A 24,601-nucleotide genomic window follows, 5' to 3' on the forward strand; every position below is an offset into this window, starting at 1 on the left:
CAAGTGGTTTGATTTTTGCCTGGTCCTTCAATAATACAGCTCTATTCCCTAAGCCACTGTTTCACCAAAGTGTACCTTCATCTCTCCCGACTGCTCCTTACTTCAGGCTGTTAGTCTGACTGACATTTCCCTGGCATAATAGCTTCAAGTCACTGAGAGCCTGCAGGAATCAGTCTAACCTAAATGTTTTAACACATCCAGTCATGCATTTCCAAAGAGAGCTCACAGTGGCCATGTGGCTCCTGCTGCCCTGGACATATTCTGGATACCTTGAGTTGCTCTGGCTCTGTTCTCTCCGGCAGGCCTGTCCAACACCCCTCACCCACTGAGACACAATCACTGCTCTCTCCCCATTTGCAGGAGGTGTTTCCCCCCATTGCTGCTTACTACAAAAATGTCCTGTCTCATTATCTTGAGGTCCTGTGCCAGGTGATAAGTAAGCTTATCCTCATTTGTGTGATCCACATGGTTAGATGCATGGCAGTTGCTAAATATTGGAAGAAATAAGCTGCCAAAAATTGTGGTAGTGCCACTGTTAAACTGAGGGTGGATGAACAAGGAGAGGTTCAGGTGAAGTTCTTGACAGGTGGAGTCAAATTCAGCCTCAATACTGTGAAGATAGGGTTTGAGATACAGCAGGGAGATGTTTTGATTAAGACAAGAACTGCAAATAGGGGTTGCACAGAGCAAGTTGGCTTAATATCTGGTTAAGAAATCATTTCTATCATTGGGACTTGACTAGTTTACCCTCTTCTCTAAAGTTCAGATCTTTCCCTTGGATCCTTTGTTTTCAGATGTGAGTGGCAGGGTTGCTGAATAAGAAGAGCCAGAACTGCAGCCCAAATGAGTCTTGAGCCCCTTGCAGAGACCAGGCATGTGGCCCTGGTGGAACTTCCTCTGAGGAGGCACTTCCAAAATCATGGGGAAGGAGGAGTGACAGTGATGGCATGTTAAGGGCTTACACACCAAGTGTTTTGTACATGTTTCCTTGCTTAACTTGGCCCCAGGGCAGGAAACTCTCACAGTGCTGTTTCTCACATTGTACAGCACACCCCCTAAGTTTAAGGGATAAAGTGTTGTGCTTCCCTTGGGATGTCAGGGCAGAATTTTAAGCTTTGCATTTTAGGTTAAGATGAAGTATGTTGCGTTCTGTTCTATCACATCTGTTTTCATCCCGAAATAGTTGAAATAGCCAGTTAAACTGCTCTTCATGAAGTCTGGTGCTCCACGGAAATGAGTTGTGAGAAAGCTTATGCCCCCTTAAGGAGCTGAGCTGTGGAACTTCCCTCTGTTGTAGGGACTGAACTCCAATGAAAAGCCAAATAGGGACCTCGGTTTGCTGACCACCCCCCTAAATCAGCAGGCCCTGTCTAGGCTCTTGGGGACCAGGGTGCCCCTCTCCAGTTGGCTGTTGACCCATGAGACAGAATCACCCAACTTGCTGGTAGAGCAGGACCTGGCTTTGGGTGGTTATATCCACAGTCCATGCAACTTCTGGAAGAGGACAGACTTGTGATACCAGGATCTAAACAGTCCACAGGCCTGAATCCAATTTACAGGCCCCTGTTACATATGACATCACTAACCATCTAGGTTTTCATTGATTTCATGGTGTTTAAAGTCAATTTAAATCAATTTATTGACAAAGGAAAGTTGAGGGTATACAGAAAATCAGTCCTGTTTGCCATAAATTAAAGAGCTATAAAACAAACCAAAATGCAATTCTGGGTGGAGGAGACCTCTGTTGAAGTTAAAGAGGGGAGATGAGACACCATTGGAGGGGGTAGGACATCGCACTGCAAGGGAAATGGTCTTCACTTGTGACTCAGTGAGTGTCTCATCCTTCACCTAAATGCCCTGTCAGGTCACCCCCACTCCAAGAGGTCCAGGACCCACACTTTAGAAATTGCTCCTGTAGGGGACTAGAGGTGTGTGCAGGGAAATGAGGTCACCCCCCAAACGTGTCCTGCTATGAGGCCTTGGCAGGAAGCACCCCTCTTAACTACAGCTCCCTGTCTCCATAGAGAAGCATCAATGACAAGTGCCAGCCATCCACAATGACCATGAGCAATGGGATAAAGCCCAGGCACCCTTCTGAGGAGGTGGCATTGAGCAGACCCTCAGTGAAGAGCAACAGCTAGGCCTGGAGACAGCAATTTCAAAGGCTGAAGGGGGTCAGGATGTCGGATGTGGTGGGCCAGGGCACGATCCAGGGGACCAGCCAGTGAGGGAGGTGGGACAGTGACTGCCTGCTGGGATTCCCTGGGAGTCCTAAGAAAGACCCCACCACAGAGCTGAATTCCACTGGACACCCGCATATTTTAAAACCTTCATTTTTTTTATTGTACAAGTTATACTCTAGTATCCTTTCACCTTCCCACTTTTTGTCTGACCTACGTGAGCATATAGCACATGTCCTTCACCCATTGTGCCCTTGAACCCTAATGCACTGCCATCTTGACCACTGTGCAATGGCTTTCTGTAGCACTTGGGCAAAAACCAAACCCCTTCCTAACACTGCCTGCTTACTGGCATGCCCAAGGCTGTCAAGTCCAGTCTCCCCTGGCCCCTCTGCCATTCTTCCCCAATTGCTCTTTTATCACTCCTCCAGGACAAAGACTCCCAGCCCTCTTTCAAAAGTCTCTTCTCACCTACAGCCACTTTGTTCTGGACAATGGTTCTCAGCTGGGAGCAATTTTGGTCCCTACCACAGGCAATGTCTGGAGTCGTTTTTGGCTGTTACAGCTGAGGATGGCGACTGCCCCTGGCATCTAATGTGTAGAGAAAAGCCAGCTAGTAGACATCCTAGATGCACAGGACAGCCGCAGTAAAGAGTTGTCCAGCTCTAAGTGCCAGCAGTGCCAGGGCACAACCCTGTTTTAGCACATGGTACACTGTTCACAGCATCCCTCATGCAAACACATCCAAGTATATCATCTCCTATCAGAGTAAATGGGTTGTTCTCCCACCTTCTGCTGTGAAAGACATCAGGTCACCTCCAGCTTCCAGGCTTTCAGTGGTTCCAATTGCACTCAGCATAAACCCCATGCTCCTTGTTTCCTGTGACCTGTGAAACCCTGTATGATTGGACCCATTGATCTCTGGCTTCATCTGGATGAAGGCACAGCTGGGTGCCCTTGAAAAGGATATTTATTGGTTCAAAGTCTGCTTCCTCAGCTATGAAACAGAGATACCTCCAGAGTCCACCATTCCTTGTCTACAGTTCTAAAGTCCAAACAGTTCGATGAACCAAACTGAATTTTTAGTCAGTGTGTGGCAGAGCAGGCTGGTACAAAACTAACTTGAGATTCTTCACAGGTCTTATCCACCATGTGGAAAGTTCCAGGCCTCACTGCAGAAACAGAAATGTGTTTGGTGGCCAACAGCTGTCCCAGTCCCCACTGGAGTGTTGCATAAAACACAGGAAGAATAATTAGGGTGGCATTCTCACTGCCACCACCACCAATGATAAAGGCATTATCTTTCCAGACTGGAGATGAAGCTGAGTTCTCCAGATCCAGCCCCAAGAGTCTAGGAGAAGGATGAAGCCCACCTCTGAGGTGGCAATGTAGTGACGTGGAGGCAGCACTTGTGTAGAGTGGCCATTGTTGGCCCCAGCTGGTGTGGCTCAGTTGGTTGGGACATCATCCTGTAATCAAAAGATTTCAGGTTCAATTTCTGGTCAGGGCACATACCTAGGCTTTGAGTTTGATCCACGGCCGGGACACATAACAATCTCTGGTCTGGACAGGTATGGAAAGCAACCTATTGATGCTTTTCTCTCATATCAATTTTTCTCTCTTTTCCTCTTTCCCTGAAAGCAATGAAAAAATTGTCCTCAGGCGAGGATTAAAAAAAATTTTGAGTGGACATTATCGTAATCAGTGAGCGCTTGTGAGTGAAAGAAGCTCCTGTCAGTCACAGGCAGGGAGCCTCAGCAAGAGTTTAGGACTAGAGTTCCCAACACAAAGCCACAAATAAGACAAGTAAGCTGAGGCTTTCATAAGCATGGTTTGTTGTGCATCAGTCGTTCCATATTGCCATTTTTCAAAAGAAACATAAAACTACCTTTGGTCAATATTTTTTTTATTGTTGTTCAATTACAGTTGTCTGTATTTACCCCCACCATTCCCTGCCACCCCAGCCATCCCCACATCCCTCCCCTGCTCCCACGCCGCCCACTATTGGTTTCATCCATGTGTCCTTTATAGTTGTTCCTGATAACCCTTCCCCACTTCCCCCATTATCCCCTCCCACCTTCCCTCTGGTTACTGTCAGATTGTTCTTCATTTCAATGTCTCTGGTTATAGTTTGCTTGTTTGTGTGTTTTGTTGATTAGGTTCCAGAACAGTGAGATCCATATGGTATTTGTCCCTCACTGCCTGGCTTATTTCACTTAGCATAATGCTCTCCAGTTCCATCCATGCTGTCGCAAAGGGTAGAAGATCCTTCTTTCTCTCTGCTGCGTAGACCTCCATTGTGTAAATGTACCATGGTATTTTTATCCATTCATTTACTGATGGGCACTTAGGTTGCTTCTAGCTCTTGGATATTGTAAATTGTGTTGCTGTGAACATTGGGGTGTATAGGTTCTTATGGATTGGTGTTCCAGGGCTCAGGGTATAATCCTAGCAGTGTAATTGCCAGGTCAAAAGACAGTTCCATTTTTAGTTTTCTGAGGAAATTCCATACTGTTTTCCACAGTGGCTGCATGAGTCTGCATTCTCACCAACAGTGCACTAGGGTTCCCTTTTCTCCACAACCTCTCCAACACTTGTTGTTTGTTGATTCGTTTATAATGGCCATTCTCACCAGTGTGAAGTGGTAACTCACTGTGGTTTTAATTTGCATCTCTCTGATGGCTAGTGATGCTGAGCATCTTTTCATATGTCACTGGGCCCTCTGTATGTCTTCCTTGGAGAAGTGTCTGTTCAAGTCCTTTGCCCATTTTTAATTGGGTTGCTTGTCTTCCTGGAGTGGAGTCATGTGAGTTCTTTATATATTTTTGAGATCAAACCCTTGTCTGAGGTATCATTGGCAAATATGTTTTCCCATAGAGTTCGTTCTCTTTTCATTTTAATGCTGTTTTCTTTAGCCATGCAGAAGCTTTTTAATTTGATGAGGTCCCATCCCTTTGGTCAATCTTGCATTATAATGTTAAAGTATTCTTGGAAACAGCTCTTTGTTGTACCATTTCTGGTGGGAAGTGGCCTTGAAACCACCCAGTGAGCCCTGGTGAGGATGGATGAGCTAGCTCTGGATTCACTTGCTTGCAAGTGGAGAAAGCAGCCACTTGAGGGCACACAGTGACTCCCTTTTTCTGGAAGAAATGTGGAGAAGTCACCTAGGAATGAGATTAGCAGACTTTCCTGCAGGACTGTACTTGTTTTAAAAAACAAAACTGAAAACAGCCAAGCAAACCACCATCAGAAACTTTGGTCTCTTTTCCGTGGGGTAGTAATCCCCATCTAGGATGTGACCTGGAGAAGCTGTAGTCCAGGAGCGTGCACTGACTGCCATGTGCACTGCAGCCTTGCTTGTCATTGAAAACCCGAAAACAACTGAATACCTTTCATTGTTGTGTCAAAGCAGCTCCCCTCAAACTTGAAGGTGCATGGAATCTCCTGGGGATCTTGTTAAAATGCAGAGGCAGCTCTCCCAGGTCTGGGGTGTGGCTGCTGCTGCTGGTTGGAGTACAACATGTGTACCAGCTAGACCAAACACCAAAGAGCAGTAGCTTCAACCACAGAGAACCACGTGGCTGTGGCTGCTCTCTCACTGAGCCATCTGGCTGCAACAGTCCGGGGCTGGTATCTCAGGCTCCTTCCATCCCTGAATTGTCTCTTTTATCTGTGTGGGCCAAGATAGCTCCCTCTCACAGTCACATCCTAGCCAGTGACAAGAGAGACTTTCACAGATACTGTTAAAAAATGTATATCAGGACATTGGAAACACAAGTGTCCTGCACTAAAGAAGGTAAATGAAAGAGAAGGAGTGGCAAAAAGCTTACTTTAAGATATCCTAAATAAACATTTTATGTCCTAATAACTGAACTTGGTAACTGCCAGATGATAAGTTCTCAAAGATAATGTGGGCTCAAAGGAATGTGGGCTAAACTCCATTTTCAGCTAGGGTCCAACCAGACAGCTGCTAGCCCTCAACGAAAATAACAGTTCTAAAATTCCTGATGGCAGTTATGAAGAATGTACCAATTAGATTAGATCACTTAAAAGTGTAGTTAAGCCCTGGATGGTGTGGCTCTGTTGGCTGGGCGTCATCCCACAAAGCAAAAGGTCACTGGTTCAATTCCCAGTCAGGGCACATGCAGGGTTCAGGAGGCAACTGATTGATGTTTCTTTCTCACATTGATGTTTCCCTCCCTCTCTTTCTCCCTCCCTTCCAATCTCTTTAGAATCAATAAAAGAAAAAAGAAAGTACAGTTAGAAAGCAAGGGCTTCTAAATAAAATAAACAGAATGAAAAACCTATTTTTAAAATATTGATAAAAGAAAACAGAAAGGGAAATCACAGGACTTGCCCTGGCAGGGTGGAAATCTTTGGATGGTTATTTTTCAGGTTTTGCATTCCTTTATCCACCATAGTACATTTAAGCCAAACTTTACTCATCTACCACTTAGTATATGTTATCAGTATGTTCTTGTTGTGAGTATGTTTTCCAGATAGGTTGAAGCCTTCCCCTGCCACAAGGCTGATGCCCTCACAGCGCCAAAGAAAGTGTCAGAAATGTGTTTACCACATGGGATATACCTTCCACAGTCTCTATTGATAGAGCACCCAGTTTATTGAGCAAATTGTATGAGCCTTGCAAACTTCTTGGAATTCTCACTGACCCTATTACTCTCAATTATCAGGCAAGGTCAAGAGAACTAACAGAAAAACTGAATGTAAGCAGAAAAAAAATCTTAATTACATGGGGCTGAATGAGCTGATGAAGATTATTTACAATTTTGACTTTTTGTTGGAAACATTGCTGGCCCTTCAATTTTTTTGTTTTCGAGTCATAAGGAAAAATGCATCTCTCTGAAGCCAGCTGTTACTTACAGTGCTGTGGCATATTATGCCCTTGTAAGAAGGCTTGAAACATTATCTTTTTCTCCCTATCAAATTCTTCCAGAATTTGGGAGCTGTTAGTAAGTAAGTAGCCTTATTTTCATGGCAATATTGTAATTTGCATAAGTTAATAAGACTCTGTTCTTATAAGAGAACACATTTGGAAACTGGTTAGATTACCAAGGCTCTGATTGGAATGTCACTTTTCAGAGAGACATGTCAGATGCAGCAATGACCCCACAACGTTAAAAATATAAGGTTGACTTATGGAAGCCAATGAAGGCCTCTGGGGAAAAGGCCTGGCACCTTCCTCACAGGGTTCCAGCCAGGCTCCCCAGGAGAATAAAGAGTGCAGGAATCTCAGGGTACCTGGAGGGCCTCAAGAGGAGATGAACTCTCCCAAAGGTATAAGATATTTGCAGGCAAAGCCTGGTGGCAAGTCCTTGCCTTGGCTTTTCTCACCTTGAGAGGCCTTTTTTAAGTTCAATATAAAGATTCCTTATGAAAAATTCCAGCAAAGTAAATTTAAAAGAGCTTACATGTTTAATTACTAATCTTGCTGGTCTTATACAAATGATCAGACAAAATTCATTGAAACTAAATTTATTTAGCAAATAAACTAGTCTTAATTTGGCTATCTTAGGTAAAAATGAGGGTGATTTTAGAGAGAGAAGTCATGTTTCAGTAATACACCTCTGTGGCGATCCCATTCCAGTTCTGTTTATTGTCTTTTGAGGTTTTGTTTCTATCTGAAAACTGGACTGGATCTTGAACTCTTCTAGTTTCCTCCAATATCTGGCTCTGACTCTCCAAACTAACTTTGTCCATTTTTTTCACCCACTATTTTGACTAGAATCATTGAGAACTAAAATTGCTCTTCTCCCAAGCTGTACAAGCTAAAGTGGGATGACGTCAAACAAATCACAACAGCTCATATATAAGAAGTCATGTGTCTGTTGCAGAGAGATCCCTAGAGACACTAAAACTGAAAACCAGTGACACTTAACAGGCTGTCAGGGCCTACTTTCACTCCACCTGAAGACGTGTCAAGTCTGATATTAGAAACTTTTTGACTGGCTGGCTTCTTGATTTGGCATGTGAATTATTTTGAGCTGGAGGGAGTTGAGACCCTGCAAGATTACAAGAAACTTGTACCTCTGTCTTAAAGATTAAATTAGGAGCCTTGCCCATAGTAAGAGTAATTACCAGAAATAATCTTTTTATGACTGTCTATCTATAGGGCAACACAAACTGCCAACCACTGAACAACTACTCTTGTTATCATCCTACAGTTACCTCCCCCATCTCTGGAGCCCAGGCATCTCTCCTCATCCTGAACTCAGAATGTCATATAAACCTCATCCTCCCTCTCTGTCTCTGAACTTCTCATGTATGTGTGTTCCCATGCATATGTGTGTAATAAAATTTGGTTATTTTCTCTTGTTAATCTGACTCATGTAGATCTCATTACTATACCATGAGAGGTAGAGGGAAGTTTTTCCTCCCCAACACAATGATATAATGTGTGATCTATGAAACATTTGGGACAGCTGGCTTCTCTGGGTCAGGCTTGGATTAAGGCATAGACTGTAGCCGTGATGTCAAGAGGTACCATGAGTGCAGTGACATTTCCTAACCCATGGCTAGGGGATCCCATCTGCATTCTCTATTTTATTGCAGCTCCCTATGGGCTCTGCCTAGGTAGGGCAAGAAGGAGCCTGGGACTGGAAACCAGATGTTTCTAATTTTAGGATGATCACCAGTTGGACTAAACACCTGCTAGATGACACTATCAAATCAAGATTCAAAACCACAGGTGGGCATTTATGAGACAGTCTCTACTAGAAATATTGAAAACCATTACTAGAATAAGACCATGTATTTATTTAACATTTACAATATTAAACTCAACAGTCTGCATGGAGGATCACATTGATGCCTGACCATTGCCATGCCCCTCCTTTAACAGATGAGAAAGCACTTTCAGAGAGGTGACGCAACTTGTTTAGAGCCACTCACTTCATGGAGTCCAAACGCAAAATTGAGAGTCTTTGCTACCTGCCAAAGATGAAGAATGTGTTACATGTATGTGTCCTATACTGAGAGATAAGACTAGGTGTGTTCTCCCAGAGCAAGACAGTAGAGACATAACGCCAAAGTTCACCCATTGCTTATCATGGGCAGATGCTCTTCCGAATGCTTTGCATGGCTTTCCACAAATCGGGTAAAAGGAGGTCCTTTCTCTCTCCCATCTCAATCCATGGGGGCTCCACATCAGTGGCTTCTCTAGTCCATCAGGAACCCAGACTGTCAGCAGTAGTTCTGTCTCCCACATGTGGCTGCTGGGGCCATCTTGACCAAGGAGAAGGTGGAAAAGAGTTGGGCCCTGAGAAGGCCCAGTGCTCACTCTTAAGCAAGTGAGGAAGAAGTTGCTTAGATCACATGCCCTCTTGGTTCATGGGCAGGCACTGGCCACACGTGGAGCTGGCCAGTGTCATCTCAAAAGAAACAAAGGCAGGTTTTGCTGGCTAGCCCCACCTCAGGTCATCCTTTCATTTGATCTTTGCAACAATCCTAACTATTTGACAGATGCTGAGACTGAGGCAGAGAGATGAAGTAATTTGCCAAAAGCCACAAAGTCAGTCCAGCCAGGATTTAACCAGATGCTGAAGGCAGAGCCCAGGTACCATGCAGCTGGCTGAACGCTGGAACACACATAATGGCGATGACAATAAGCCATCGGCAAAGCCTCCTCTTGTGACCCAGGCAGTTTGGTCAAGCTGGCTTCCCTGCATTCTGTTCCACTCTAATAATCTCCAAGTGTGTGGAAGTCACACACCAAACTTCAACCTCTCTGTCATGGGTGACCTGCTGTTAAAGTGTTTAGCAATTAATTGAAGTGGAGTCCTTGTTGCCTCATTAACAATTCACTACACACTGACCAGCAGGGTCTGCTGAGTTACAGATAACCTTCTCTCACAGGCCCTACTGCCACAAATGGGTTTTCCACGGAGGGTCTGCTTTCACCTTTTAACACACTGAATGAATGAATAGCTATGAGTTTAGATGGAACATTTACAAGAGTTTCCCAGAGGTACTGGCTTGTATTGAGTTTAGCACAGGGAAGCTGTTCTCAAAGCACTTGGTCTCAGGAACCCTTTGCAAGGAAAGGTTCTACTGTAGGTATTTACCAAATTAGACATCTAAATGGACAAACAGTTAATAATATTCATTAATTCATTTAAAGAGAATAACCCATTTCATTTTTGATAAATAACGTGTATGAAAACCAACTTTATTTTCCCAAAAGATGTAGTGAGAAGAGTGCCTTTCTTACATGTTTATGAACACCTCAAATGTCTTGTTTAGTGAGCTGGGCTCTCACCTCCACTTCTGCCTTTGCTCTGTAGTGGTACTTCTTGTCATGTAGCCTCCTGAAAACAGTACTGGACGTTCATGAAATAAAGAGAGAAAAAAGAAAAATAATGTCTTAGAATTATGAAGAGTGTTACATGTAAGATCACTTTGAATCTCCCTGACAAAAGAGCTTGGCACTATTGTTAGGACAACCCTTTTCAGATGAGAAGGTCTGGACTCAGAGCACTAACATCATTTACACAAGAACACACAGCTCGGGGCAGGAAGCTGACTGAGGCCAGGGTCTGCCTCAGGGCTCTTCACTCAGAGCTCTGTCCTGTGGCTGCTGCAGAGACAAAGCCACCCAGGTCTAGGAGACCCATGACTTTGGGAGCAGGGAATGAACCAAAAAGAGAAGAAGAAAAGGAGAAAAAATGTAGAGATTTTTCTTGTTGAAGCCACCATGAAGAGAAAGAATAAGGTTTAAGATTCTCAGTGGCAACGCAATGCAAAGCAGGCAGCTTGTGGTTAATGCAGGGATTCATCTCTGGAAGAAGGAAGGAGTCAACAGTGACAGGAGCATTTTCCGTGGGCCAGGTGCTTTCCTGCCCCTCTCTCTGAATCCTCATTTAATCTCCTGTAAAATGGGCATAGAGGACACTGAACACTCAGAGAGGCTGCTGTTTTGACCCAGGTCTCATGGTTACTAAGTCAAAAAATGTGTCTTGTTTTACTCAAACTGGGTTCAGTCCCACACTTCCCTGCTGGGAAGCTTGGCTGCTTCATGGTTTGGGGTGTGCTCTTTTCAATTGTTACAATAAATGCCAACATTTTTATGTTGTGGATGGGTGAAGGTGTGTTACTAAATGACTGTAGAAAATTCAGCAGGAATCACAAATTCCTGTAGAGCTCAGTCTTCCGTTAACTTGCTAGAGTGGCTCAGAGAACTCAGAGAGACATTTTACTCACTAGATCGCTGGTTTACTCTGAAAGGATGTAACTCAGGAACAGCCAGATGGGAGAGATGTTGGGCAAAGTATGGGAAAAGAGCTTGGAGCTTTCATGTCCTCCATGGGGTCTCATTCTCCCCCAAACCCTGGGTGTTCACCAACCAGAAGCTTTCAGAACCCTGTGTTTATGGAGGTTTTGCAGAGGTTTCATTAGTCGTTATAGATTAAATAATTGGCCATTGGTGACTAACTGTATCTCTGGCGCGTCTTCCCACCCTCTAGGTTGGGGGTGGGACTGTGACCGCTACCCCCCGGAATCACATGGTTGGCTCTGATTCAAGCCCCCATCCTTAGGTGAAGGCCAAGCATCACTTTACAACATAATAAAAGACACCTCGATCACTTCCTCTCATGTAAAGCCCTACTTCTCCTGTGATCCACACGGGCTAGTTGCTGGAACAGGCCATTGTCCTGACCTGGTTGCGCATGTTGGGCATCTTCCTGTACCTGGAACTAGTCACATACCAGTACCCTGTCCACCCTGCCCTGTTCTATATAATTATTTGACACCTATAAAGTGATGTGGAGGATAGCTACTTCACTTTGCAGCACCCAACATGTGCTTGTAAGTTTTGCTTAATAAACCCTTTTTAATCACCAGACTAGAGTGGCAGTTTCGTTCTTGGTCTTTACCTGCTCTCTGCTATGGAGGCAGATTTTCCTTGGGTCTGCATGTACTGACAGGACTCCTGTGAGCAAGGCACTGCGTTGAACATTTGTACTCCACTCTTTGCAGGAACATATGTTTTCGTTTTTCCTGATAAACACCCAAGAGTGTAATCGCAGGGCCATTGGGTAAGTATATGTTAACTTTATAAGAAATGTCCAAAAATTTCCCCCAAAAGGTTGCACCATCATTTTCTCCTATTCTTTACAGCATCAATGAGGGGTCAAGAGCTGGACGAGCAAAGAAGCCATCAGAGGTAACAAGCCAGTGTCAGTGGGCCATATCTGGTCGTTACAGATTAGTAATCATAAGACATTATACAAAATTCTGGACTTCCCCCTGGTTGGAGCCAAGTAATGGCTGTCTCCTTCAGCTGGGCTGTGTGCTGTCCGGTTGACTGCAGCCCCACCTGGCCTGCCTCCCTCATCTACATGCCTCCTGTGTGGGCACTGTGGTCCTGGAACTTGACTGCTGTCCCTTAGATAGACCTCGAGGTCTAGACCCCAGCCTGGTGAAACCATGCACATCTTGCGGCATCCCTCTGGAGGCAGATCACAGCATCAGGCCAGCTGTTCCTGGCCGTCTGTCCCCCTCCTGTCCATCTTCAGGTCCCATTCCCCTCCCATGACCAGGCATTCCCCCATTTGTGCTGGTGTCAATTTAATTGCCAGGTCTTTCTTCAGCCAGGCTAGCCTCCGCCAGTGGATATATCTCTAAGCCACCCTTTCTCCACCCTCCACTGCTCCTGTAGAACTCTGAGTTCAAATCCTGGTTCTGCTGCTTACTTGCTTGGCGACCTTGGGTGAGTTTTCTCATCAGTAAAAGGGAGATGATAATAGGGCTTGTCTCAGAGGGTGATTGGAAAGACCAAGTGAGCAAAGACACAGGAAACATTAGAACAGAAACTGTGTGTATTCAGTCACTGTTCTTGAATTTCCCTGTCCCAGGGGCTGCAGCCCCAGGCCCAGGAAGGCCCCATGGAGCAGCAGTGTGCTGCAGGTCAGGTTTGTGGCCACGGCTCTGCTCCAGCCGGCAGCCATCCTGTGGCTGTGTGGGCCTGATATGGACACGTCTTTGATTATTCCCCCCAAGTGGGAAATCCAAGTCTTGTTTAATGTCTCTTGTTCTGCAAATGCTATTTTTAAAAAAGTCTTGAATGCTCTGAATGTCCAATGAAAGCCTTCCTCTGTCCCAGCCTGACCCAGTGTTGGGGCCACACCTGGGTCCCTGGCTCTGGCTTGGTCACTCCTGATGGCTGCTCTGGACTCCTGACGCCTGTCTTTGCTCAGGCTTGTTGTGGAGAGCACACAGAAAAGGGGCTGAACAAAGAGAGGTCACTGTGACTGCTGCGGAGGCGGTTGGGCTGCACTGAAGTGCTCTCCTGGGACTTTCCTCTGTCCCCTGCCTCCCCCGCCAGCATCTATCCTCCCCCTTCCTCCAGCTGTCCCAAGCCTGCCTATCCCAGAATGGAGGCGGACCAGTAGAAGAGTGGGTGATGAAGCTGAGTAGTGTCCTCCACCTCTCCAGCCCTGGCCCCCCATCAGGTAAAGGCTCCAGGGAGGCTGAGGGTGGAGCCAGGGCTTGCTACCTTCCCCCAGGGGCAGGTTTGAGTTCCAGTTCAAGGGTTTGGGCTGGGCCCATCCTCTCCTCTGTCCCTGGAAAGATCATCCTCACTTTTTCTAATCTCAGCCTGGAATTTGGAGTTTGACCTGCAAGAAGATTATCTCAGCAAGCAGCAGGCAGTGTGGGAGGGAGGGCCGCCACTGTCCTTAGCTCTTGCTGCGAGGGAGAGGAGCCCAGGTGTCCCCTTTCTCACTGCCCCTCTGCCTCCTGCTGCAGAAGCTACAGACAGGCCCAGAGCAGGTGGGCCCTGCATCCACAGGAAGGTAAGACATCCCCTTTAATGCCCATTTTGCAAACTGGACGAGCTGGGCTGCGGCCAGACACAGAACTGGCAGGAAAACCTGCAGCTGAGAACCACAGGGTGGGGGGTGTGTAGCTCCTCTCCTCAGAGAAGTCTTAACAACAGGCAGAAGGAGTACATTTAGAGGGGTGGGCACAGCCAGCGTCAGCAGGTGTGGGTCTCACTTTTCCCACTTGCCGAGTCACTGGCCACTTGTTGAGCCTCAGGTTCCTTATCTGTTAAATGGAAAAAAGCTGAATTTCAGCCCAGCCCAGTTCACAGGTGTGGAGGAGCCAAAGAGAAAAGGCAGGTGAAAACATCTACATAACAATAAAACGCTATTGCTACTATGGAGCAGCTGCTATCAACCACAAGCGAAAGTAGTCTCCACTGGTACCTGCTGGGCACATGTGCAGGGTGGCTTGTCCTGAGCCTGTTCTAACTGGCACAGTCACCCTGTGAGGGCACACCCCCCGACTCACAGACAGAGCCCGAGGGCCATTAAGGAACTGGCCCAAGGTTGCACACAGTGGCAAAGGTGAGACCCAAATCCCATGGCTGAGCTTACCCACAATACCTATGCCCAATGGCTTCTGCTGGGCAGTTCTGGGCAGTGGCTAGGAGAGGAGCCCTCAGCCAAAAGGCATCCTAGGGATGTGTCTTGGGGGAGGGGGGTGCTATATGTGCCAGGGTACATGGCAACAGCTCTGAAAAGTCCACAGTTGCTTGTTTCACAAATGTTGGCTGAGTGCCTGCTGTTACAGAACAAAATTCAACTGAGTCCATTTACAGATCTATTTGGCTTCATTAACTGATTCATAAATTGGGCAGCATCCCATTCAGCCACTAGAAGGGTGCTTTGACAGGTTGTACAAAATGGGAGGTTTATATAGCAGAAAGAGGGTGGGATTAAGAAGTTAAAAAGTAGACCATTTCAGGCAGGGACAACATCCCTTAGGGTGGGGAAGGCAAGCAGTCTAATCAGGCAGATGAACTCACTAGTGCTAACCAGGAAATTCCAGACTGATTGTATTAAAATTCCACTCCTGGGAGAGGCTGAAACTGCAGGCAGGCTCACAGTGGTTTTGCTTTGGTGACGTGGCTGAACAAAAGTGACTCCATTTGGGCTTGTTGTTTCCCTTTTTAACACTGCTTTGGAGACACAGTGTAAGTCTTCACTTACCATGCAGTGAGGACAGGCACTAATGAGAGAGTCATACAAGTGAAATGCCATGCTTGATTCAGCAGCAACGAGAAGTCACGTTTGAAGACAAATCACTTAAGGACAAAATCTGGGTTGAGGTTAAGAGAAGGCTCTTTGGTGATGTAACAGTAGGGTGACATCTGAAGGATGAGCAGGAGTTCATAAAGCTAAGAGTGTAGGGGACAGTATTTCAGGCAGAGGGAACAGAAAGGCAAAGACCCTGAGGTATGAATAGTGCTCAAGGGATAAAAGGAAGGCTCATGTGAGATGGGCAGGGTCACTACAGAGCAGGCACAAAGATGGTTTGAGCAAGAAAATGATCTGATCCAATGTATGTTCAAGTATCTTTCTGGCTTCCATGTGAGGGGTGGATTAGAAGGAAGCAAGAGTAGCCCTGGCTGGTGTAGCTCAGTGGATTGAGTGCCAGCTTGTGAACCAAAAGAACCAAAAGAACCAAAAGGAAGCAAGAGTGGTGTCAGGGAGGCAAGACAGGGGGTTCCTGCTCTAAGTGGCTTGGTTGAAAGTGAGAGAAGTCAAGGTGAGGGATAGTGGATGGATTCAAGCCATATTTTGGAAGCATAAGAGGATGGGATTAGAGGTCAATAGATTCTGGGAGATGAGACAGAAGCATTCTAAATTCTTTGATGGTATGTTTGTGAACTATGGCATCCTTGGTGCTTCAGCATAGTGGCTGGTACAGAGTAGATGCTCATACACCATCTAATGAATGAACAAAGGAATGAATGAATGAATGACTTAAGGATGACTCCTGGTTTTCTTGTGTAAGAAGCTGGGTGAATGAAGTCGCTATTTAGTGAGATGGGAGGACTAGCAGCTGCCGACCATCAGCTTCCAATTTGGACTAGTTAAGTTTGCAATGCCAGCTGGGCATCCACTAAGATGGACAGATAGGTCTGGGGCTCACAAGGTGGTCTCATGACTCATCCCCTCCAGGAATCATGAGATGAGGTCAGCAAAGGAGGGACAAGGAGAGGGGAGGAGAACACTCACTGGGTCCCCTGCACTCACATGTGATGCCACCTGTGAACTGTTTAGGGAGAGCTGCCCTGCCATGCCTGTAGTATTTTTCCTAAATACCAGAGCTGTGGCTCTTCCTAACAGGCTGGGGATGGTGCTCTCTTCTTCAACCGAAAGTTCCTGGAAGCTGTCCACTTAGCCTTTTTCTGAAGACCTGTCGCTGATGGACCCCATAGTGTAACTGGTCAAACTGGCCAGAGGTGGACCTTCAGTCCCTCCCCTCTGCAGTTCTAGGCCCTGATGACCCACTCTGCCTTACAGAATAGACCCACGCCCTGTGGTTGGGCTGCTTCCACACCAGCCTTGCTGCACACCCCAGAACTGAGCCAATCAATAGCCAGGTAGTTACCTCCACTGAAGGTGCTACAGGAGAATGGCTGGAAAGGGTGTAAGAGGCTGGGATCCGGGAGAGAAGCCCTTGTTATTACCCCATAATTTTCCCTGCCAAGTGTCCATGTGCAGACCAGTGGCTATGAGCTCAAGGGGTATGCCTGGGGGGCGCCTAGGATCAGTTATTTATTAGTAGTGAGACCTTGAGCCCAGGATCCAGCTTTGTTTTCCATAACTGTTCAATGGGGTTCATCAGAGCTGAACTTTCAGGGGTGCTGTGTGTTTCAGATGAGATGCACACACATAGGTGGCCAGGGTCTTCCTGACCACAATGTCCATGTTCTTTTTTAAATGGTTTTATAAGGACAGGGACAAGCCAAGTATTCTGGACCTAATCACATTATGTAATGAACACGCTTAATGTTTTTAACCAACCTGTGACATAGATTTGATTATTGTACCCATGTTACACATGAGAAAAAACAGAGTCTCAGAGAGGTTATTGGCCCAAAGATCACAGAGCTAATAAGAGGCAGAGGTGGGATTTGAACAATGTCTTTCTAACAGCTTGACACTTTGTCATGACACAGCTATTTCCAGGAGAGTATTTTGCCTGCAATTGAAATCTGTAATGTGATAGTCACTGTCATCTTCACCCAGCACAAGGGCCTTTCTCTAGGTTCTCAGTCTGTCTCTCCCTCTCTCTCCCATTCTCTGTCCCTGCTGATGTGTTTGATGTTCAGCAGCTATGCCCCATCCTAGCCAAATATTTTTTTAAAGATTTTATTTATTTATTTTTAGAGAGGGAAGGGAGGGAGATAGAGAGAGAGAGAAACATCAATGTGCGGTTGCTGGGGTCATGGCCTGCAACCCAGGCATGTACCCTGACTGGGAATCGAACCTGCGACACTTTGGTTCGCAGCCCGCGCTCAATCCACTGAGCTACGCCAGCCAGGGATCTAGCCAAATATTTTACACTGTTTTGTGTCTTTGAAGTATTGAATAGACACAGATAGTTTTATGCTGTAAATCTTGTTTGTTTCTTTTACTTTCATTATCAAATGTTTCAGATGCATGAAAATTATAAAAGATAATATACACCCCACCAGTGCACACACACACAGGAGTGAATGCTTCCCCACTCCACCAGTCCATTCAGTCCCCAGTCTTTTCCTCAGCTAGATTGTGGAAAATTTCCACATCTGCAAGGCAGATTATGTAACTGGCCAAAAGGAAGAGGGCAAATGGCCATCCCTGTGGCCCAGCTCCCTTTTGTTCTTTGGCCCATGGGTGACTGCAAGTGCAGGATGTTCTTGCAAACAAAGCCGTTGTTACAAGGCCCGCTTTGCTTGACTCTGGTTAGCCCTGCCTTCCTATCCAGAAAGAACCCCTCACAGGAGGTAAAGCAGGAGCCCACACCTGGTGTTGCCCTCCTAGGGCAGTTCAAGGGGCAAAGGGCACTAGGGTTATTCCATCGAGTGTGTCTGGATACACAAGGCACTGCATGGGGCCAGATTCACCTTGTTCACCTCTTTGTCCTCCTTGCCTAGCACAGAGCCTGGCACACAGCTGGTTCCTAATAAGTGTTTATGGTAAATAAACAGAGAAAGGAAGGAAAAGACTGAAGTCAAGGAGAGAAAGAAGGAGAGAAGGGCAGGAGGAAGGGACAAAAGGAAGACAGAGCTGCCAGTACTGGATAATACAATGAGCTTCTGCTTGGGACCTAGGTTTAAGTCCCACATCAGGTACTTACTGTGCCTGAGAAGCAAGTGGCACAGCCAGGGCCTGAACCCAGTCCACTTCCACCTCTTTGTACCTTGTTTCCCACCTGTAGGATGGAAGTGTAATGTGTTTGCCTCACGGCTGGTGAGGATAGGCCATAAATGTAGTCAACTCCATGACTGGCACTTGAGTAAACGTGCTCCTAGATTTGCTGAAGAAGGGGCACCTGAGGGCTCCCCTGCGGGCTTGCAACTGAGGCAGCAGCACTTGGGTTCTGTGGTTTCTCCAGTCTGTGCTCCTACTCCCACGATGAAGATACAGCCAGGCCCTCCTGTCCCTGGCAGGGCCCCACCTCCTGGGATGCAGGAAGAGCTTCAAGTGGTACCAGCCTTCCCAGAGCGGTGATGAATGACTTGTTTGTCTGCACTCCTCTCAGTGCCAGGCAGGCCAGGGCCTGGAAGGGGCAGCTAGTGGAGGGGCTGGGAACAGGGGAGGGCTGGCTCACCAGTCAACCCACTGCCTCTTCTCCCTCCTTCCTCCCCTTTAGATCTGTTGGGTTGTAGAACAATCTATCTCAGTCCCCGATTAAGCTGCTTCCTAAGCCTCTTGTCCTCATCATTGGAAGCAGCAGGTTGAAATGTTTGAAAATGCGGGCTCTAAGTCAGACAGATCTGGATCTGAGTCTCAGCTCCTCCACTCCTCAGCCACAGACACAGTTTCCTTGCTTACAAAGTGAAATAAGAACACAACCTACATAACAGGGGCTTTGCCCTTGAGACCACCTTGAAGGACCATCTAGCTTCCCACCCTGAGTCTCCAGATCTGTCTTTTCTGGTTATACCTTCCACTCCCTGGCAAGAAAGCTAGGGAGATCCAGTTCCCATCCTCCCTTCCCACTTTTTCCCTTCAAGGTCTTGGGTTCAATCCAAGCTCAGGTGATCTGGGTTGGAATTTGGGCTTCTTCTCTGTACTCCTGCCAGAGAGCCAGATAAGGCTCTGCTGGCTTTGCTCAACACTTCTCTTCCCTCCTTCCCCCTCTCTTCCTTCCATCAATTGTGTGGATCAAGGCTTGCTTGGGCCTTTGCCTCCATGGAGAGGACCACTGTGTCCAGGTCTGAGAAGCTGTGGGCATCCTCCCAACAGAACAAGAGTGAAGCCCAGCCCCAGAGAGAGAAGTTCAAAGTGTCAATGTCCTGACACTTGGAATGGTTATGGCATTGAGCGCTTCCATAAAGTGTCTATTCTAAGTGAACATCCAGCCTCTTGCAGGCCTCCGGGTTCTCAACCTGGGGGACACTGATGGTTGTCAGTGTCAATGTCACTGGCATGTAGTGGGTAGAGACCAGGATGCTGCTAAACACCCTACAAGGCAGCCCCGTATAACAAAGAATTACCAGATCCCAGATGTTAATAGTATGGAAGATGAGGAACTCTACTTCAAAAACAAGAAGAATCCTACACAAGCAACTAGGCCTTCAGTCTTTGGGCAGTTCTAATGGGAAGCAGGAAATTGTTCCCCCATGCTCCCTCCACTCACTTACTCTGTCAGTTCGTCACATGTCATAACTAAATATTCTTCCTGCCTACCTTCTTGCTTCTAGTCAAGCCTCCTACCACCTAATCACACCACTTCCTTGTCCAAAATCCTTCAATGCTGCTTCCTGAACTTACAGCAGGTATGGAATGGGGGTGTTGCTTCTCCCCCGACAGAGGTGTTTTAAAAATTTATGGGACACTTTTGGTTGTCACAATGACTTGGGGGTACTACTGGCATTTATTGCGTGGATGCCAGAGAAGCTAGACACTCTGAAATGCACAGAGCTGCCCCGTGAACAAAGACCTTCTGATGTACCACCAGATATTCATGTGGATTGAAAATATGCCTAGAACTGTCTGAAGCCAGGACCTATCTCTAGTTTACATAAAACATAATATGTTGGGGTATTTTTAATGTAAATATGTACATGCTTTTTGCTCTCATATTGTCTCAAATGTTTTTCAGAGGGCTCTGTCTTAAATTAAGAGCCTGGTGTTCATGCAATTGCTTGGTTCCTTATAACATTTAAAATCACAGAGCACTTTTACACATTACACATCTGCTGTATATACGAGTCTCTCTTCTGGTCTTTGTAGATTCACTCTTTAGTCTGCACTTCTGGAGTAAAAGGCTTCTGCATTTCTTATTCCTCTTAAATGCACAACTTCTTCAGTGCCGTCAGAAGCATCTGGCTGTACCTTTGAGTCTTTCAGTGGAGTCAGACAGTTTCAAGTTGCATCCTAATCACTTTATCATAAATGGCTTTCCTTTTATTTCTCAGAAAATGTTTCTCAGAGTTCTATAAGCCATTCTAGCAAATTAATTAAACCAAAGGAGAATGTGAGTGTCATTGGAACATCCAATCTATAGCCAGTCAGACAGCAGCACAGGTGACAACCTGGACTTGCAAGTGGCATCTGAATGCATGTGTATGTTGGAGGGGGTGGGGACAATCTTGTAGGTCTGAACCTTTCACCTGATGAATCAGATGCTCTCTCTGGGTAGATAGTGTCACAATTGAGTTGAATTCTTGGACACCTTCCTGGTGCCTGAGAACTGTATGTTGGTGTAGGTGTTGGGAACCACTCTGTGTGGTATTGGAAACTGTAGCCCTACACAAGCAAGGCCTTCAAAGAGGCCTGTAAGTCTTGACCGGAACACCAGGAATGCAGGAGGCAGGCATGACCCAATGCTAGCACTGAGGGTTCCTGTGAGAATCAGGCCTGAAGAATACATTGTATCCTTTGAAGTTTGCTTTGCTTTCTATAGCCCTGTTGATATAAACTACATGTTTAAGTTTAACGCATAAGGAGTGAACTCCTTATCTCATGAACCAAGCCTTAATGAGCATCTGGCATCAGCATGTCTAACAGATCCTGACCTGACGTAGATCTCTGTGTTCCTTCGATTGTTATTTATAATTAATATCTGTTTTCTATCACTGTAGCTTATTGACATTGATGAGCTATGCATGTATGCTGTGTTCCCCGGACATACTGATCTCAATAAAAGCCATTTTGGAGAAAGGTTTGAGGCATTCTCCATTAGAGGGAATCACCACCCTCTTTTCCACCAGACAGACTGTGTCTGGGAGGACTCAGTTCATTCGAGACCGGGAGAACTCTGAGGGACAGGATTCCCCTCATGTAGGGGGAAACTCCCCTAACATTTGGACCTCAGAACCTTTCTTAAGGGGTATTACAAAGTGCTTGTTATAAAAACGGGGGAAGACATCTGATAGGATGGGAACCACTGACATCAAAGTGCTGGTATAATTGCTTTCACGTCTGAGCAGCCTTGCTGCTCATCTCCCCCTTTTTCGAATCTTAATACTCAGGCAAGAATCTGGTGGTTCTTTAAACAGGTCATGCTTATTCACACCTCATTGTCTGCAGGTGCTGTTGTCTCATCCTGGAATGCTCCCCAGCTCCCACCCATCCACACAGGACCACCTATTCATCCATCAAAATGTGGTTTAGATGCTGCTGTCTGGATTCCTTCATGTAAAATTAGGTGATCCTTGCCTCACTCCACCTTGGAGAAAATAATAATAATAATTACAATAGCAGTAGTAGTAGTAGTAGTGCTACAATTTATTGAATGCAGCTGTGGAAGGCACTGTGCTCAACACTTCACAGGTAGTAGTTCACAGCAATCTGTAAACTATCAACTCTTATTGTCCCATTTTTCAGATAGGAAAGCTAAATGCTAGAGACATTAAGAAACTTGTCCAAGTTATCAGGATTGGTCAGCGGTAGAGATGGCTATGTGGCTCCTAAGCTGGACTCCATAACATATAAATCGCTATGCATCTCCATTAGTATAGTGGAGACTATACTAATCATCACATGGTGTGGTTATTATCTGTGAGTGGGTTTGTTTCCTTACTGAGCTGCACAACATGGAGGGCAGGGACTGAATCTTTTTGTTACATAGATAGTAGCTTGTTATTAGTAAGGAAGGACGCAAAGGGAATTGGGCATTATTGAGCATAATCAACCTGGGAGCATAAGCCTGCTTACTTCACTAGGAAGCTAGCTATAGCTTTGCACACTCCAGAGGATCACAGCATTGCCCCATGAAGGATTAATACTCCTCTTTTCCTCCATCCAGTACTGGATTGTTGGGGCAAACAGCGGGAAGTAAGCACATGCACAATAGAAGTCAGAATGGTGCAGGAGAGGTGCTTGACTATAAAGGCTTGTCGTCTAACCTGGAAGAGGGCTAATGAGTGAACCCATCAGAAGCCCACCAAAGCCCTGGCTGATGTGGCTCAGTTGGTTGTAGTGCCATCTCATACACCAAAAAGCCGCAGGTTTAATTCCTGGTCAGGGCATATGCCTGTATTGTGGATTCCATTCCTGGTCAGGGAGTCTATGAGAAGAAACCAATCAATGTTTTTGTTTTCCTCTCTCTCTAAAAAAGCAGTCTTGAAAAAAATGTCCACAGGTGAGAGTAAAATAATTTTTTTTACTATTCTCATCCAGTTTTTTTTAAGATTTTATTTATTTTTAGAGAGGGAAGGGAGGGAGAAAGAGAGAGAGAAACATCAATGTGCAGTTGCTGGGGGTCATGGCCTGCAACCCAGGCATGTACCCTGACTGGGAATCGAACCTGCAAAATAAAATTTTTAAAGAAGCCCACAAAAGCTGGGGAGTTGATTGGTTATTTTGAAAAAGCTCCTGGTCCTTCTCAAGATAATAGAATACCAGGAGAGCAAAGAAGCTCATTCTCTCTCTCTCTCTCTCTCATGAGAACCCATGCTTGCCCCATGTGCTTGTACATTGCACATTCTTTCTCTATAACCATGTGGCCCAAGCTGACTACAAACTGCAGGCTCCAAGCAGGAGCCTGGGTACCACAACATAGCAGTGGACTGCATTCAGAAACACAAGCTAAGCTGTGTGGATGGGAACTGAGACCACTTAACAGACACCTGTGGGCTCCAAAACACTACGCTTTTACATAGAACCTCTGGTTACTAGCCTTTGTTTTTGCCTTGCTGAGGACATGCTTGGACTTTTTCCATCCTGGGATGGATGGAGATGAGATATACAGGGGCAGTCTTCTACCTGAATAAATCTTGCCACATTAGTATCCCACACATGGGTCTGTAGAATGCTTTCCTCATGATCCAGTGAAAGAACCCCACTTCCACCAGCAATGTTTCCCTTCCTGGAACCCTGAAGTCTGACACTCTGAGTTTAATCACATCTTAACACAGGAATAAGTCAGTTCCTAAATCATACATAGTAAAAAAATCACCCTTGGGAAGTTTATTAGTTTCTAATTGCTGCTGTAACAAATTACCACTTAGTTGCTTAACACAGCATAAGTTTCTTTCCAAGGCAGCTGCCAAAGGTGGCAGAGGGGCAGGGCCTGGTGCTCCATGGCCAAGGTCATCTCCTGGGCCATTGGTGACTGTTGTAGCCAAGTGGATACTACTGGGTCAGAAGGTGATGGTCATGCTCTGTGAGGTCATGAATGTTTCTGGCAATTTCTACAGACACAAGTTGACGTACCTGGTCATCCTCTGCAAGTGGATGAATATCAACCTATCCCCTGGTCCTTACTGCTTCCAGGACTCCAGCAACATCTTTTGCTAATGGGAGGCAGCACATGCCCCACAAGACCAAGCAAGGCCAGGCCACCTCCAACCACCTGAAAGTGTTTCATGGGATACTGCCACCCTATCTCAAGAAAAAGTGAACAGTTGTTCCTGTGGCCGTCAAGGTTGGGCGTCTCTAAATACTACACAGAAGTTTGCCTCCCTAGGGTGCCTAGCCCATGAGGTCAGCTGAAAGTACCAGGCAGTCACAGCCACTCTGGAGAAGAGGAAGGAGAAGGCCAAGATCCATCACCAGGAGAAAACACAGTTCATAAGGTTATGGAAATGGGCTGAAAAGACATGGAGAACAAATTAACAGATACACAGAGGCCCTCAAGATGCCTGGACTCCCAGTCTGAGCCCCATAAAACCGACTGTTCATTCCTCCTGCTTGGCCTGTCCTGTCCTTCCTCTATCACTCCCTAGGAAGTGGGGGAGGTCTGGGTGCGGGTGTTCTGGGGCCCCAGGCACCCTCAGTCTTAGAAGCTGGGAACACAGAAGAGGCCTTAGTCACTGCTATTTGAGAAAGACATTTTTAAAAGTTTAAGTGGCTCTAAGAGGTGTATGGCATAGTTTCCTGTAACCTATTCATTCATAACAGTTTTAGGAATTCGACAGTGGGAACAGCTAGTTCCATTTCAATATTTACAAATAA

General features: G+C 46.1%; 1 protein-coding gene and 1 pseudogene across 3 annotated transcripts in view; both read left to right on the forward strand.

Annotated features, from left to right (window-relative positions):
- The first annotated feature begins 13,736 nt into the window (after positions 1 to 13,736).
- Positions 13,737 to 24,601, forward strand: part of SLC5A11 (solute carrier family 5 member 11) — a 56,362-nt gene continuing 45,497 nt past the window's right edge. Inside the window, exons 1-2 of one of the 3 annotated variants that reach the window (XM_045849005.1) lie at positions 13,737 to 13,990; positions 21,734 to 21,851. The gene's annotated coding sequence lies outside the window, so the exon portion shown is untranslated. The remainder of the gene's footprint in view (positions 13,991 to 21,733; positions 21,852 to 24,601) is intronic. The other 2 variants (XM_045849006.1, XM_045849004.1) reach the window with 2 other exon arrangements.
- LOC123825434 lies at positions 18,611 to 24,305 on the forward strand (annotated as a pseudogene).

Source organism: Phyllostomus hastatus, unplaced genomic scaffold (genome assembly GCF_019186645.2).
Source record: "Phyllostomus hastatus isolate PE091 unplaced genomic scaffold, TTU_PhHast_1.1 phas_contig_64, whole genome shotgun sequence".
In the NCBI taxonomy this organism is placed as follows: Eukaryota; Metazoa; Chordata; class Mammalia; order Chiroptera; family Phyllostomidae; genus Phyllostomus; species Phyllostomus hastatus.